General features: G+C 46.5%; 1 protein-coding gene across 1 annotated transcript in view; it reads left to right on the top strand.

The window, feature by feature from the left end:
- Positions 1-12195: 12195 nt before the first annotated feature.
- Positions 12196-14381, top strand: part of TRAF3IP2 (TRAF3 interacting protein 2) — a 40920-nt gene continuing 38734 nt past the window's right edge. Inside the window, exon 1 of the mRNA XM_004422221.3 lies at positions 12196-12476. The gene's annotated coding sequence lies outside the window, so the exon portion shown is untranslated. The remainder of the gene's footprint in view (positions 12477-14381) is intronic.

Below are 14381 nucleotides of genomic sequence, written 5' to 3'. Positions count from 1 at the left end.
TGCTGTATGTGGGACTCGGCCTCAGGATGGACGGAGAAGTGGTGCCTCGATGCGCACCCGGGATCCGAACCCGGGCCACCAGCATTGCAGCGCGCGCACTTAACCACCAAGCCACAGGGCCGGCCCTGTACACTAGATTTTGATAAGAGATGTTTTAGAGCACTGGCCTGCAACTTTGGCTGTGCATTGGAATTACCTAGGAAACTTTTAAAATACTGACAGCCCACCACCAGAGCTCTCAGGTTGTTCTAATGTAGCAAAATCTGAGAACCACTGCCTTAGAGGGCTCCATTCTGGCCTTTTTCTGGCTGTGCCCCTGTGCACGGGGTGAGGTGTCCATGGGCCAGTGGTGTACTGTTAAACAGGCTCTCTAGGGGAAAAAAACCCTGATTTGTAGATTGAAATGTTTGCCAGTCTGCACCGTGTAAATATCCCCGCCACACCATAGCTAACTTCAAGCTACCGGTGTGATGCACTGAAAGTGGAGCTCGAGAGAGGTGATTTGGCTCTCAGGAGCCAGCACAGCGCCGCATGGGGCCAACGGGTGTGTGCACACTGGGCTTCTCCCCTCCCTCAGGACCGTGGAATTCCCCGATCCTATGCAGGCCTCTTCCCAAAGAGGCTGCTACAGAGTTTAAACATGCGCCGGGGTGTTCTCACCTGGGGTCCCTCATGTGCAGGCTGGAGCTGGTGTCAGGAAGAGCATGGGAGAGCGAGTGAGAGTGAGACCTCCATGTGTACTCCTGCCCCATCCCTGTAAATGTAGGGGTGAGCCTGCAGAATTGTCACACCCCATTTTGGATTTGCAGGTCTTTGCTGAGCTGCCATGGCATGGTGACCCTCTGTTATCACCAAATATCTCCAATCCTTCAGAACAGGTTTAACGCGCTGGTTTGGCTTAGGTGTGCTTTGGAGAATAAGGGGGAGAGACAGTGCTCTTGCACTGAGTGAGGGAAGGGGACAGAGGACAGCAGATGCTGGAGGCAAGAGGACTTGAAGGGACCATGAATTTAAGTGGGAATAACCAGGAGAATATAACTCAACCCCTACCACCCAGGAATCCTCGGGAATTTTGGGCACACTGCTGGACTTCCCATAGGATGTGGGAGGAGGACTTGAGTCATTTTATCTGTTTGTTAAAGGAAGGATGACCTCTGAAGTCTGGAGGGTTTAGGGCAGAGCCTGGCGTTAGACTGCATGGGTTAAAATCCCAGCTCCACCACTTACTAGCCTTGTGGCCTTGGGCAAGTAGCTTAAGCTCCCATTTCCTGCTCTGTATCTCCCTTATCAGCCCCAGAAGTGTGTCAGAGGAGGCAGTGTGCATGCGGAAGGCAGAGAGTTGGCCAGATCTGGGGCAGGAAAGGGTCAAGGAGGGCAAAGGACCTGGTGGCAGTCACACTGGAAGGCCTGGAGGGGTGGAGCCAGTGAGGAGATGGAACAGCCCCCTGCCCTGTGAGAGGAGTCTCGCGGGAAGATGGTACCCTCAAAGAAGGGGACCCGGAACCAATGAAGGGAATTGATTAATGAAAAGGAGTCAAAGACAAACATCACCTCCTTCCCAGGTATGGTTAGCACTGGCCTGCCACCTCTCACCCAAATGCCAAGTAATACTTCCCTTAAATTATTCAAAGTGTGAGGGCTTGAGCCCCATCAATTGCCAGAAATTAAGCTCTCTCAAAGGACCTGAGAGCTCCCCAGAATGCTGACGTTTGCACCGTGTGTGTGTGTGTGTGTGCACGTGTGCGTGCACGCGTGCGCGTGTGTATGACAGAGAGAGAGAGGTTGTCTCATGGGTTGTCAGGGTTTCATGGCTTCCTTGTCAGACCCAACGCTAGTCAGGAGCAGGCTCCCCTTTGCTTGTCTGTTTCTGACTTAGAACTAGATCATCTTCAGGGAATCCCAGCCTGCAACTTCCTCCCTTAGACTAACTCACCTCCCCACAGAAGATATGCCTTCTATCCAGAGTCCTAGCCCTATCCAGGAGGCCCTGAGAGAGGAAGAGCTTATTCTCCCATTCTGGTCTAAGGCTTGTCCTAGTCCTCAAATCGTTTCTATGGTTGAGCTCTTCTCAAGATTACGAATAATGGAAATGCCCACAATTTTCAAGGAAAACCTATCTCCTACCTAAAGTTCTTGGAGGGGAAGGGAGGTTAAGATGCAGTTATAGCAGGAAATCCCAATAAGATAATCAAACCAAAGTCAAATAGGAGTCTTGTAGAATATTACATACCTAGGATATAGGTTCTGATGTTATCAGGAACCCAGACTCCTTCCGTGTTGTTGCTCCACCATCCTTGGGGTGTTGCTGTCAACCACATGGTCCCCAACGGCTCACCCCCACCACTAAATCCATGGTCTAGCCAATGAGAAGGGGAAAGAAGAAGAGGAAGGCATGCCCCTTTGCTTGAAGGGCATGGCACTTCTCATATCTCATTAATCAGAGCCTAGTCCACATGGCCATCCCTACCTGCAGGAAGGCTGGGTAATGTAGTCTTTATTCTGGGTAGCCATTTGCCCAACTACAGAGTCTATTACTAAGGCAGAAGAAGAGAATGGATACTGGAGTTCACTCTCAGCCTCTGCTACAGACATCAACAACCCAAACTTGGCTGAGCTGCACCAAGCTCAGTCTAGTTCCTTGAGAGAGTCTCCAGGAGAAGGTGAAGAGCAAGTCAGCTTACCCTTCCAGGAGAGCCAAGGTGAGCTTTTAGAAGGGTCTTGCTTGTCATGCATTGTCATTACCTTCAGATAAGAGAAACGTGCCCAGTGGGACAAAGACTATTTCCACAGAGAACAGAAAAGCCTGCCACGGACCTGAAGCCCTGCCCTTACTAACATAAAGACACACAGGCTCTCCTCTACATCCAGATCCTAACTTGAAGAGAAAGAGAGAAAAATGCCAACAGACTGAAAAATTACCAAAGACAGACTGAACTGAAAGAGACTGAATTAACCCTGACAGACAATCATAAGGTCTTTTCCCCACTCTGCAGTGGAATGGGAGCTCATGAGGAAAGGTAGAACAGTTATAGATTAAAAAAGGGCTGTGGGATTGTTGTTTTCTTTTCTTTTTAACATAATCTCAAAGTGAAATCTCTCTCTCTCTCTCTCTCTCTCTCACACACACACACACACACACGCGCACACACACACACACACACACACAGAGTAGAATTTCCTGGCCTTATTGTTTTTCAGATGCAATTCTAAGAACATCTTTCTTACAGATAGCATCACTATCCCCATTTACTCTTACTTCTATATGCATCCTGCCAGTCAGGCAAAGCTGAAAGGGAAGATCTTTTAAATTAAAAGAATACATAATTTTTCTCCAGCCAGGCAGGGGCGAGCACCAAGGCAGCAAGCTTAGAGAGCAAAGACTTGTACTTGAGCTTTCACGTGGTCTGAGAGGTGAAGCGGTCACTCTGTCCCCAGAACGGAGTGCGAGCGGGGCTGGCAAACGCCCTCGAGATGAATGCGGTTCCACCTTTGGTTTTTCCTCAACTGGGTCCTCACATGTGGTTGTGTTACGCGACACAAACACAGGTTCCTTACCTGCCACATAAGAGGGGCCAAATAAAACTGGAACACCAAGCTTATGGCAGGGAAAGATTTTTTATTTTGAGTGATGTCAGCCGGGAGACGGGAGCTCTCAAATTTGTCCCATCTCCCCGAGAGATGGGAGGCAAGGGGTTTTAAAGGTGTTGAGGAACGCGCCTGCTTGTAGGGAGGGGGAGCCTGTGGCCTTGCTGGTCGGTGCTTTCCCACCAGCCTGCGTTTGGCCTTGTGAGGCTGCTTGCAGGGAAGAGAATGGCAAGATAACAGAATCCGCAGATGGGTGTCCTTGGTTGTCTGCCTACGTGGTGGAGGGTGGATTCTGGTGCCAGGAAGCTAAGGAGTTAGAGTCTGCGAAGCTTTAGCTTCTTGATATTCTCTGAATATCAGTTTCCCTGTAATAAAACTTCAAAAGACCCATAACTAGCCAAAACTTCAGTGGAAGCCCAGTGTGAGGCCACCTGGGCTTTTAACAATTTGTAACTTCTATTGGCCTTGTAAAGTTCAGGGATAACAAGGTTTAAAAAAAAAACGATATTTACATATGAATGTAAGTTAGAGAAGCAGGGAAAGGGGATGAGTGCTTTTGGTTTTAACCCCATATATGCTGGGTTTACTGAGGGGAACTGGTATCAGGGCCAGCATCAGTTGAATTCTCTGATCTGCAGTGAAGACTCTGACACACAATACATCTTATTCAGTTGTTAGCATAGAAATGTCTTATTGCTGCCTATGAATATTTTAGTGTTATCTACTGTTTTGCTGAGTTTTTTCCCCTTACAGTATTGACTGATTCTTGGTATACTGAGTTATGCATTTATTTAATATTTAATACTTATTATTATAATAGTAGCTAATATTTATTGGGCACAATGCCAGACAATTGTCATTTTGTCTAATCTTCATAACCATCCCATGAGGCTGCTGTGTACAATTGTGCAGTTTGTGCCTGGCTGAGGAGGCAAGTGGGGCTAAAAGTCCCCACTCCCCAAGGTCTGGCTGGGGGACAGTCCTCATTCGCCTGGAGGACAGGAGATGTTTTCTTCACACCAAGGCAGCAGCCAGAACTGATGCATTTGGAGCCTTGACCACCCATGTAAAAGACACCTTACTATTCCCATTACCCAGAGTAAGAAACTGAGGTACGAAGAAGTTAAGAAACTCCCCTAAGATCACACAGCTGGCAGGAGGTGGGGTAGGGACTCAAACCAGAAGCCTGACTTGGAGCTGGGGCTCTTAACCTGGATGCTGTTGGCGTAATGTCTTTCCCACTCCCTGGGAAAAGCTCGGTCTTAGGTTGTGAGGGCCCAGAAGACAGGCATTCACGTCCACGTGATTTGCTTTAGGTTCTACACAACGCAGTACGTCAGTGAGTGCATAAAGTGCATTCTAGACCCTAAAGGAATGACTGCTCAGATTCTTTGGACAGACATCTCCAGCTACCGCACCCAGCTGCTTTAGACTGGAATTTCACGATGTAGCAGGAAGAGAAGAGGCATTGAGCACTGTCAGGGAAATGACACCCGAAGGAAATCAACCCTCTACATTCTCTTTTCTGGGATGTGCACAGTTCTGATGACAAACACGAGTTCAGAGTCTGGAAGTCAGGCAGCCAAGTTTGCTCAAAGGGTGGGGTTTAATTGAACTATCCACCTACCTCCTACGCATCCACACCTCACATCTTTGTGGAGCCTTGAAGAGCCATAAAATATACCTCTCTTCTAACTCTGTGCCTCAAGTTTCCACCATTTAGTGCATTTCTTCGGATTGTGGTTGCCCTCCCTGCCACCACCACCCTTCAGTTCTTCTCCGCTGGCTCCCTGATGCCTGAAATTCCTTTAATATGGAACAAAGGCTTTCATCTCATAGAGGGTGATGAGGCTTAAAATGCAAGCACCCCTCTGAGAGGTAGCATATTGATTTAAATTCACACCATGTAACTTAGGTATAAATGAGTGATCAGGTTTTTTCCTGAGAGCACCTTTTGATGAGAGAAAGGCAGAGGAGAGAATAAGGACACTATAAAAAACAGTGTTGGAGGAAGGGCAGTCTAGAGCGGGAAAAGGGCACAGAAAGGAGATGAATCCATGTGGCTTCAGCATACGCCCACAGCCACCTTGCCCCCACAGTGGGTACCAGGCAGCATGGTGCAGGAGACAGGCGTGGCCTTCTTAGGGTCTGATCTGGTTTGAAACCCAGCCGTGTAGCCCTCGCAAGCTGCCTAACTTCTGTGCCCCTTAATTTCCTCACCTGTAAAATGAGGGTAATGAAACCTACCATGCAGGGCTGCTTTGGGATTTTCATTTTGTTTTAAATTGTGGTGAGGGGCCGGCCCGGTGGCATAGCCGTTAACTGTATGCGTTCAGATTCCGCGGTCTGGGGTTCGCAGGTTCGGATTCCGGGCGTGCACCAACGCACCGCTTGTCAAGTCATGCTGTGGCGGCGTCTCATATAAAATAGAGGAAGACTGGCATGGATGTTAGCCCAGGGCCAATCTCCCTCAGCAAAAAGAGGAGGATTGGCATCAGATGTTAGCTCAGGGCTGATCTTCCTCACGAAAAAATAAAAATAAAAAATAAATAAAATAAACCACTAAGTTAAAAAAAAATTAAATTGTGGTGAAATACACATAACATAAAATTTACCATCTTAACCATTTTTAAGTGTACAAGTTCAGTGGCATTAAGTACATTCACATTGTTGTGCAACCATCACTACTATTATCTCCAGAACTCTTTTTATCTTGCAAAACTGAAACTCTGTACCCATTAAACAGTAACTCCCCATTCCTCCCTGTCCCCAGCCCCTGATAACCACTATTCTGATCTGTGTCTCTATGAATTTGACTATTCTAGGTACCTCATATAAGTGGAATCGTACAGTATTTGTCCTTTTGTAACGGGCTATTTCACTTAGCGTAATGTCCTCCAGGTTCATCCATGTTGTAGCGTGTGTCAGAATTGCCTTCCCTTTTTAAGGCTGACTAATATTTCATTGTATAGATATACCACATATTTTTATCCATTCATTATCTGGCACTTGGGTTGCTTCTACCTTTTGGCTATTGTGTATGATGCTGCTATGACATGGTACACCAATACCTCTTTGAAACCTTGCTTTCAATTTTGGGGGGTATATACCCAGAAGTGGGATTGCTAGATCATATGGTAATTCTACTTTTAATTTTTTGAGGAACCTCCATATTGTTTTCCATAGATGCTACAACATTTTACATTCCCACCAACAATGCATTAGGATTCCCATTTCTCTACATCCTCACCAACACTTGTTATTTTCTTTTTTTTTATAGTAACATCCTAATTTTTAAATGTAACCTAAATAAAGCTGCCCATGTGCATGTCCAAAAGTCAAAGAATTGAGTACATCCAACTAGAGAAGACTTGGAGAATAATGTAGGATTATTTATCATAGATTTTCTTGAAGGGGTGTAGGGATCCCTCTTGCTCTCTCCCTGCCACACTGCTCCATGAAGGCCCTCACTACCACACTGCTGTGTCTCCTCCACCTCCTCTGCAAGGCTCAGGCTACCTTCTTATCGCCCCTTTCCAAACATTCCTCTCTCTCATCTGACTTGCGCTGCTGTGTTCGGCCTCCATAAGAAGCAGAATCTGGTCTCTATCTGCTTTTCTCTTTTGGAAAGCAGCTGTCTGGGATTCTGGTGACTACATCTCTCCACTTCATTATGCAGATAATGAAAATCACTTGGCACATAGTAGATACTCAATAAATGTTAGCCAATATTATACAGTCGTGCGTTGCTTAGTAATGTGGATATGTTCTCTAAGAAGTGCATCATTAGGCAATTTCATCATTGTGCGAACATAGAGTGTACTTACACAAACTGAGATGACATAGCCTACTACATACCTAGGCTATATGGTACTAATCTTATGGGACCGCCATTGAGTATGCAGTCTGTTGTTGACCCAAATGTCAATGTTTGGTCCATACCTCATAGAGATATTATGAACATTAAATGAGTAAATGCATGCAAAGTTCTTAGAACACTGCTGGCACTTCATAAGCACTGTTTGAAGGTTAGCTCTCATTATTGGTAGTAGTAATGGGGTGGTAGTAATGGTGGTAGTAATGGGGAGCCCAGTGTGTTAAGACTTAATGATTTTTTAGCAAGAGAAGCTGCCAACAACTTTGGGTCTGGTTGACCATGAGGAGAGTCACTTGGGAGCAGATAATCTTTGGCTTTTCTGAGAACTTTAGAATGATCCCCTTTAAGCACACAGATGTAAGGTAGATAGGCACCCATTGGTCTGGGGAAATGGTATGCCAGGACTTTTCGTAGATGGACAAAAGCTGCTGTTCCCAATATCCCCTTAGTAGGGGAAGGAGATGAAAAAATCTGTACTGGGGTCAAGGAACCTCTTGGAAAGAAAAAGATTGAGAGCTAATTCTTCCTTGTGAGAGTCTGTGTTACCAGGACCTCTTTGCTAGATTTGTTAGGTCCTGACTCAATCTGCTGACAGAACAGGAAACAGTTCCAGAGGGGAACTCACCTAGAACGAAGGGGCATCTGGACTAGTGGAGTAGGGCCCAGGTGCTCAGTGGGGAGTAGAGGAGGAGGGCAGTGATGGATCCTGCCATCTGCCTGGGGCTGGCAGCCCTTCTGGACTAGAAGCTGCCAACCAAAGCCGTGGAGAAGAAGCAATCAGCGATTCTTCAGCTTTGTCTAGTGGCTAGTTGGATGGGAACTGCCTGCATCGCCACAGTTTTTGCTTTTGAAAGAGACACAAGAACATGTTGAGAATCTCTTGGTTTGCATGCCTAGCACCTAGCGCATGTCTGGAATAAAGCAAGCGCTCACTAGAGGCGGTGGGACTGGAGTAACCCTGAAGGGCAGGACCAGACACTGGGAGCCTGGGTGTTTCTTCTCTTCCTGCCTCTGTCCCAGCAGCTGCTCTATGACTGAGAGGTTGTGGGGAGAGTTGCCAGCGATGTTTGAGCCCAGGGGGCCTTTTGAACAAGGGCCATTCTCAGGGAAGTGCATGACGGGAGTTTCTTCTCTTCCTCAGGGTGTGTCATAGTTTCACTCTGCACTTTCAGCACTTGAAATCGTAGCATTTAAAAATGGAAAATCAAGGTTTGTCCAAGGAATGAATCCTTTCCTTTTTCTTCTTTCCTTTCTTTTCATAGTTTAATGCTGTAGAATGGAGAGTTTCTGAGCTTTCGGTCCAAATGGCTTTGTTTTGTTTACGGAGGTGGGGAGAGCTGACCTTTATCTAATTATGCCTCTTGCAAGAAGACTGAGCAACTCAAGAATCTGGCAAACACAAATCCTCTCCTCCTAGACTTTTAACCAGAGGCAGAGGGCCGACCCACACATGACTACTCCACCCATTATTTATACAGCAGCCGTCACCCTATAAACGCAGCACCAGTGTAACTGGCACAGTCTCAGCCCCACCCTTCTATTGCCTACACCTTTTTTTTCCCTCTTAAGCATTGTCAAGAGCTGTACAAAGAAAGCAAGTCACCTGTGTTCCACCCAAGCATGTAGGTAGGAACAGACTACAACAAGGCAATGAAGGGAGGGGAAGTAGCATCCACCTGGAAGTGAGACAGTTCTGGAATCCTTCTCCACAGACTAGCTGTGTGACCTTGGAGAAGTTATGTAATGTCTCTGAGCTTCAGACTCCTCAAAGGTAAAGTGGGAATGATGGTAAACACATCTCACAGGACTGTTTGGTGGATTAAATGCACTAAAGTAGTATATGGTAGGTCCTCCATGAAGAGTTCCTCTTGTGGGGGAAGAGGGAGAATCTCCCTCTGCCCTTTCTCTTAAGGTTCTTATGGCTGGCCAAATAATTAACAAGACAGGTTAGCAGGAGAAAATAATACCAAGTTTAATAACATGTATACATGAGAGAAACCAGGGACACTGAGTTTCTCAGCACAATAGCAGAAATTCTCGTCTTAAATACCATATTCAGCTAAAGACAAAGGAGGATGTTGGGGGTGGGGGGAGTCAGTTACAGGAGATCACCACTAAAGCACAGTAAACAAGAGTAAGGTTATTATGCAGATTTAAGGCCTCAGCTTTCACATTGATAAGTTTCTAGAAATGAGGTCATCCCCCCTCTTCCCAATACAGAGAGGGAGATACCTTTACAAATGGAGATTTCCCTTATAAATGTAAATGTCTGTCTGGCAACTCCTTGCAGGGCCATCTAGAGAATGTGGCCAGAGAGACAGAATTTCCGATAAGATGGGCTTGTTGGTGCCTTTCCTATTGTAACATCTATTTTACATTATATTATAGCCATCAGATAGTAACTCCTTCCTGGAACAGATGTTCTATGTCAAATTCTTTAGGCAGTTAGTGGGGGAGGTCAAATGTCCATCAGAGAAAACAATCAAGGTAAAGAGATATATTTCAGGGTGGCCAAATCTTGATCTCTCACACTCTCCTGTGACGGCGGCTAAAAAGTGGTATGTGTTAGCCTGAAAACACCAGTGGGGACTCCTGGGGGCTGGAAGTGTTCATTTCCCAGACTCCCTGACACTTCCCCTGCAATCCATACTTCACTGTGACTGCCTCAGTCGTGTTCAGACAGAAGTTTCTCATGTTGAGGACACCCTCTCCGAACAGTTTATATCCTCAGGCTGCTTTTCAGTAGGGGCCCCAGCAAAGGCCTCTAAGTAGGCACAGTAACTCATTCCCCCAAGTGCCTGCCTTTCTGCTCAGGATAAATGGAGACAGAAGGAAGGCCCAGCTAAGAGCCATTAAAAGTCACACTCCAGCACTTGGTCTCGTCCTATGGGGCCCTTAGGCCTCACATCTGGGCAAACAGCTGGTGGGAGAAATGGAGGAAAAGATTCCCCTTGTTCTTGCAGATGGGTTGTGTTGCAAAGATAGTTCTCAACAGAAGCATCTCCCAGGCTTCCCCAATCCATTTACAGGCAGCTAAGAGACGTGAAACCATTCTCAGCTGCCCCTGTCTTTGTTCTCACTCCTTTCCTCCCCTGACATTCTTCCTCTCTTTGCTGTTCTCATCTCCGAACACTGATAGTCTTTTCAACGTATTCTGGTACCAACTCTCCACAGAGAATGCTATTTTTCCCTAACCTAAAAAAGATTATTATAATAATAATTTCAAGGCAGAAAGTTCAAGGCCAAGGTAATAAGTACTATTTTTTTAATCTTCATTCTTTCTTTTTTTTTATATAATTTTATTTATTTTTTCCCCCAAAGCCCCAGTAGATAGTTGTATGTCATAGCTGCACATCCTTCTAGTTTCTGTATGTGGGACACGGCCTCAGCACGGCCAGAGAAGCGGTGCGTCAGTGCGTGCCTGGGATCCGAACCTGGGCCGCCAGCAGCGGAGCGCATGCACTTAACCGTTAAGCCGACGGGGCTGGCCCCTAATCTTTATTCTTTCTAATGAATACAGTACCACATGCTTGTTGTGGAAAAGGGAATCAAAGGGCCCATATGTGTAAATAGTGTAAGGGCCCTCCGTTCTCGCTCACTCCCCTCAATCCCATTCCTTGGAGGTGACAACCACTTCTCAGTTTGGCATGCATTCTTCTAGACATTTCTGTCATTCTCGGTCATTTGACAGATGTATAGTGATTGCCTACTACGTTCTGGGCAGTGTGTTAGGTGCTGGGACCTGTCGTGAACAGATCTATATATGTATGTATGTATGTTTTCCTGTCATATATATATCAGCAAAAATGAAATCATGTTTCTCAATAAATAATTTGTCAGAGCTACTTTTCCATGTTAGTATGTAGAAATAAAAACATACCTAAATAAATATTTATAATTTTTAACAGCTGTGTAATATTCCATTGTAAGGATATACCTCTATACATATACATATACCCTGTATATCCTGTTGTGAAAACAAGCCACATTCCTTCTGCTTGTAGAATGTAGAGCAACCTGCTTCACACGGCCCTCTTAAGCAGAAGCTGGCAGTCTGGGTGGGGATGCTCTGGGGCTTGTCCTCTGCACAAGGGTGGAGCGACAGCCAGCCAAGTGAGCTGACCCTCGGGCCCCTTCAACAGGCAGGTGAGGCCAGCACCAGGAGCACAGTGTGCCCATCCAGGCACCCTGCAGTGCTGCCCAGCTGGCCAGTGGCATTACTGATTTCACACCCAGGATCCTCTGACTCCAGAGCTCTGGCCACCCCGGCTCCCATCACACTCTGCTGCCCCCGTCATCCTGCCTCCAGCATCTCCTTTGGCAATAACTTCTGTAGGCTTCTGGTTAAACAAGGAGGAGGGAAGGAGAGGAAATAAACGTGAGGTTATGAAAAATGCAGCCAGAGGAGGAGAGTGTGTGTGTGTTTTCTTTAAAGTAGTCACTTCTTCATGCCTGTCGATGGGGCAGAGTGTGTGTATGTGTGCGTGCGTGTGCTCGCTCTCAGGGGGATGAGCAGGGAGTCCTCCCTCCGTGGGTAAGGGCAGCAAATGCTGATGTTTTAAGCAGTTGGAAATAGTAAGAAGCTCTTGGTTCTTATTCCTGCCTATTATCTGCCCCCATCTCCTCCTCTGGAGCTGCTAATCAGGGCGCTGCGGGAATCCTGAGGTCCGGGGCAGCGCAGACATTCCTCGGCAGTTACTTAGCTGGGTGGTGAAACAAAATGCAGCCTAATTGGTCAGTGGCCTTTTCTAGTGAATGCAGGAGGTTTCTGTTTTAAGAACTAAAGTGACTTGGCTGTTGATTCACTGCCCACAGGGAGATTTTTGAAACGAGGCTTCCTAGCCTCGGTAGTAATTTGCATACAGCTTCCACTTCCTGCTCAGAGCCCGTTCGACAACTTACCTGGGCCTGGAGAGGGTGGAGGGAGGCTGGGAGCCACCCAAGGTGGAGAGACACGAGAAGGAGAGAGCGGGACCACCCCGGGGCCTGGTCTGTCTGTGCGTGGAGGTTTAAGGTAAGTTGTTCAGAGTTGTCGCCTGCCTAGCCTTACTTCTTAACCTCTGACCCATTTTCCAAAACACTGTTTTCTCCTTTACTGAAGCGTTCTGCCTTCCTTTCCTCCACCTTCCTCTCCCCATCTTTAATTCGTTCGTGCGGAGACCGGCTTGGGCTGAGAAATGACAGTTACGTTTCTGCTGTGAGAAAGTGTTGGTGGTTTGGTCTTTCAGGCAGGCCAGCAGAGATTAACTCTTTGAGGAGTGGAGGAGTCACTCGTAGGTTTCAGAGCTGTCTGGGAACCATTTGAGTACTTAGTGTCCCCACAAGTTTTGATTAAGACAAGCCCCACTTCTCCGAGGAGGGAGCCCGGATGGCAAAGATTAAGTAATTGGCTTCCAGCCCCAGAACACGTCAGTGGCAGAGATGGAAGGGGAACTCTCAAGTTTTCTCAAGCCCTGTTTCACGCAGGGAAAAAAAATCAACACCGCATTCTTGGGTCAGGAAGTTCAGCTTAGCTCGGTGCTGGCTGTGGGCTGCCTTTTCAGCCCCTCTCCCACAGCCCTCCAGCCCTCCCCAGCGACCCAGACGTTTGCTGGTCCTGGACGGAGCCTTCAGGGAAAACAAGGGGAGAAAAGCTATTATTACTTGATCTTAGAAACTAATCGAGCTTCAAGTAACTTTCAAGTTCAAGATGGTCTCTTAGAATACGAGGATATTTTTAAATGAATAGTAAAAGAAGAGACCAAATATATAAATAATAATAATTATTTATTATTTTTTATTATTAAACCAAATAATAAAAAAGAGAACAAGAAACTTGATTTCAAGTTCTCACTCCACCCCTTGCTGGCTCTGTGACTTAGGCAATTCTCTTTGGCTTTCCCAGGCCTGGATTTCTTCTTCAATAAAATGTGGGGTGGGGATGGGGGTGGTGAACTAACGTGATTTTGTCTAAATTCCCTTATAACAAAATAAGGCTAGAGTAATGGGAGTCCCAGAGGGGTAGCTGTAATGGGTGGTCTTAGAAGACTTGTTTTGTTTACTGATTCTTCAAATAAATTAATTTAACCTCCTTCTACTACACGGTTAGTCCCTGGAGGAAAAGGACTTTTGTTTCTTAATCCTTTTCTACAGCCCAGCACTCAGTATACTGTCAAACGCCTCGTAGGTGCTCAGGCTCCTTCCACATAAGCTGCTCTGAGTTCTGCTTCACTCGTCTGCTCTCAAGGCAAAAGGTAAAGCGTAGTCTGGGTGAAAGTCTGGGCAGCCATGTGGCTCTGCAGGAGGGCTGCCTGGAATTGAGGCGTTAGTACTGGCTCTAGCTAAATAGGAGAAAACAGAGGGTTTCTTGAATTAGTTCGTGTCCCATTTGGGTTACCCGGGAAGAACTGGCCTGTGCACTTGCCCACAGAGTCAGAGTAGGCCAGGGAACTGGCAGACAAGCCTGGCTCCAGAAGGCTGCATTACTGACTGAGCTGGAGCTGGAAACCACTCCTTGGCCAGACCAATCACTGTGTGTGGGGCCTTTAACCGAGGTGGAAGGAAGCTGTGAAACACATCCTGATACCATGTAAGGCTGATGACGGTGATTGGATACATTAATAGATTGCAGACTCACAGAATCCTTAACCTTTTCCAAACCACCACTTTTTAAAAATTGTTATTGTTTCTTTTGGGCAATTAGTCTCCCTCAATACGGTTCAAACAGGCCTTGGCTGACCGGGATGGGCTGACTCAGGGCTTTCGGTATTGCTAAACCATTTCTGTGGAATATCAAGGCCCTGGTGTAGTCTTTGTCATGTTTTTATTTTTTATTTTATTTTTTTTTTTTTTTAATTTATTTATTTTTCCCCTAAAGCCCCAAGCGATAGTTGTAAGTCATAGTTGCTCATTCTTCTAGTTGTTGTATGTGGGACGCGGC

The sequence above is a fragment of the Ceratotherium simum genome, chromosome 19 (assembly GCF_057802395.1).
Source record: "Ceratotherium simum simum isolate JZ-2026a chromosome 19, ASM5780239v1, whole genome shotgun sequence".
In the NCBI taxonomy this organism is placed as follows: domain Eukaryota; kingdom Metazoa; phylum Chordata; class Mammalia; order Perissodactyla; family Rhinocerotidae; genus Ceratotherium; species Ceratotherium simum.
Note: the sequence above shows the minus strand (reverse complement) of the source record. Positions and strands in the feature narration are given on the sequence as shown.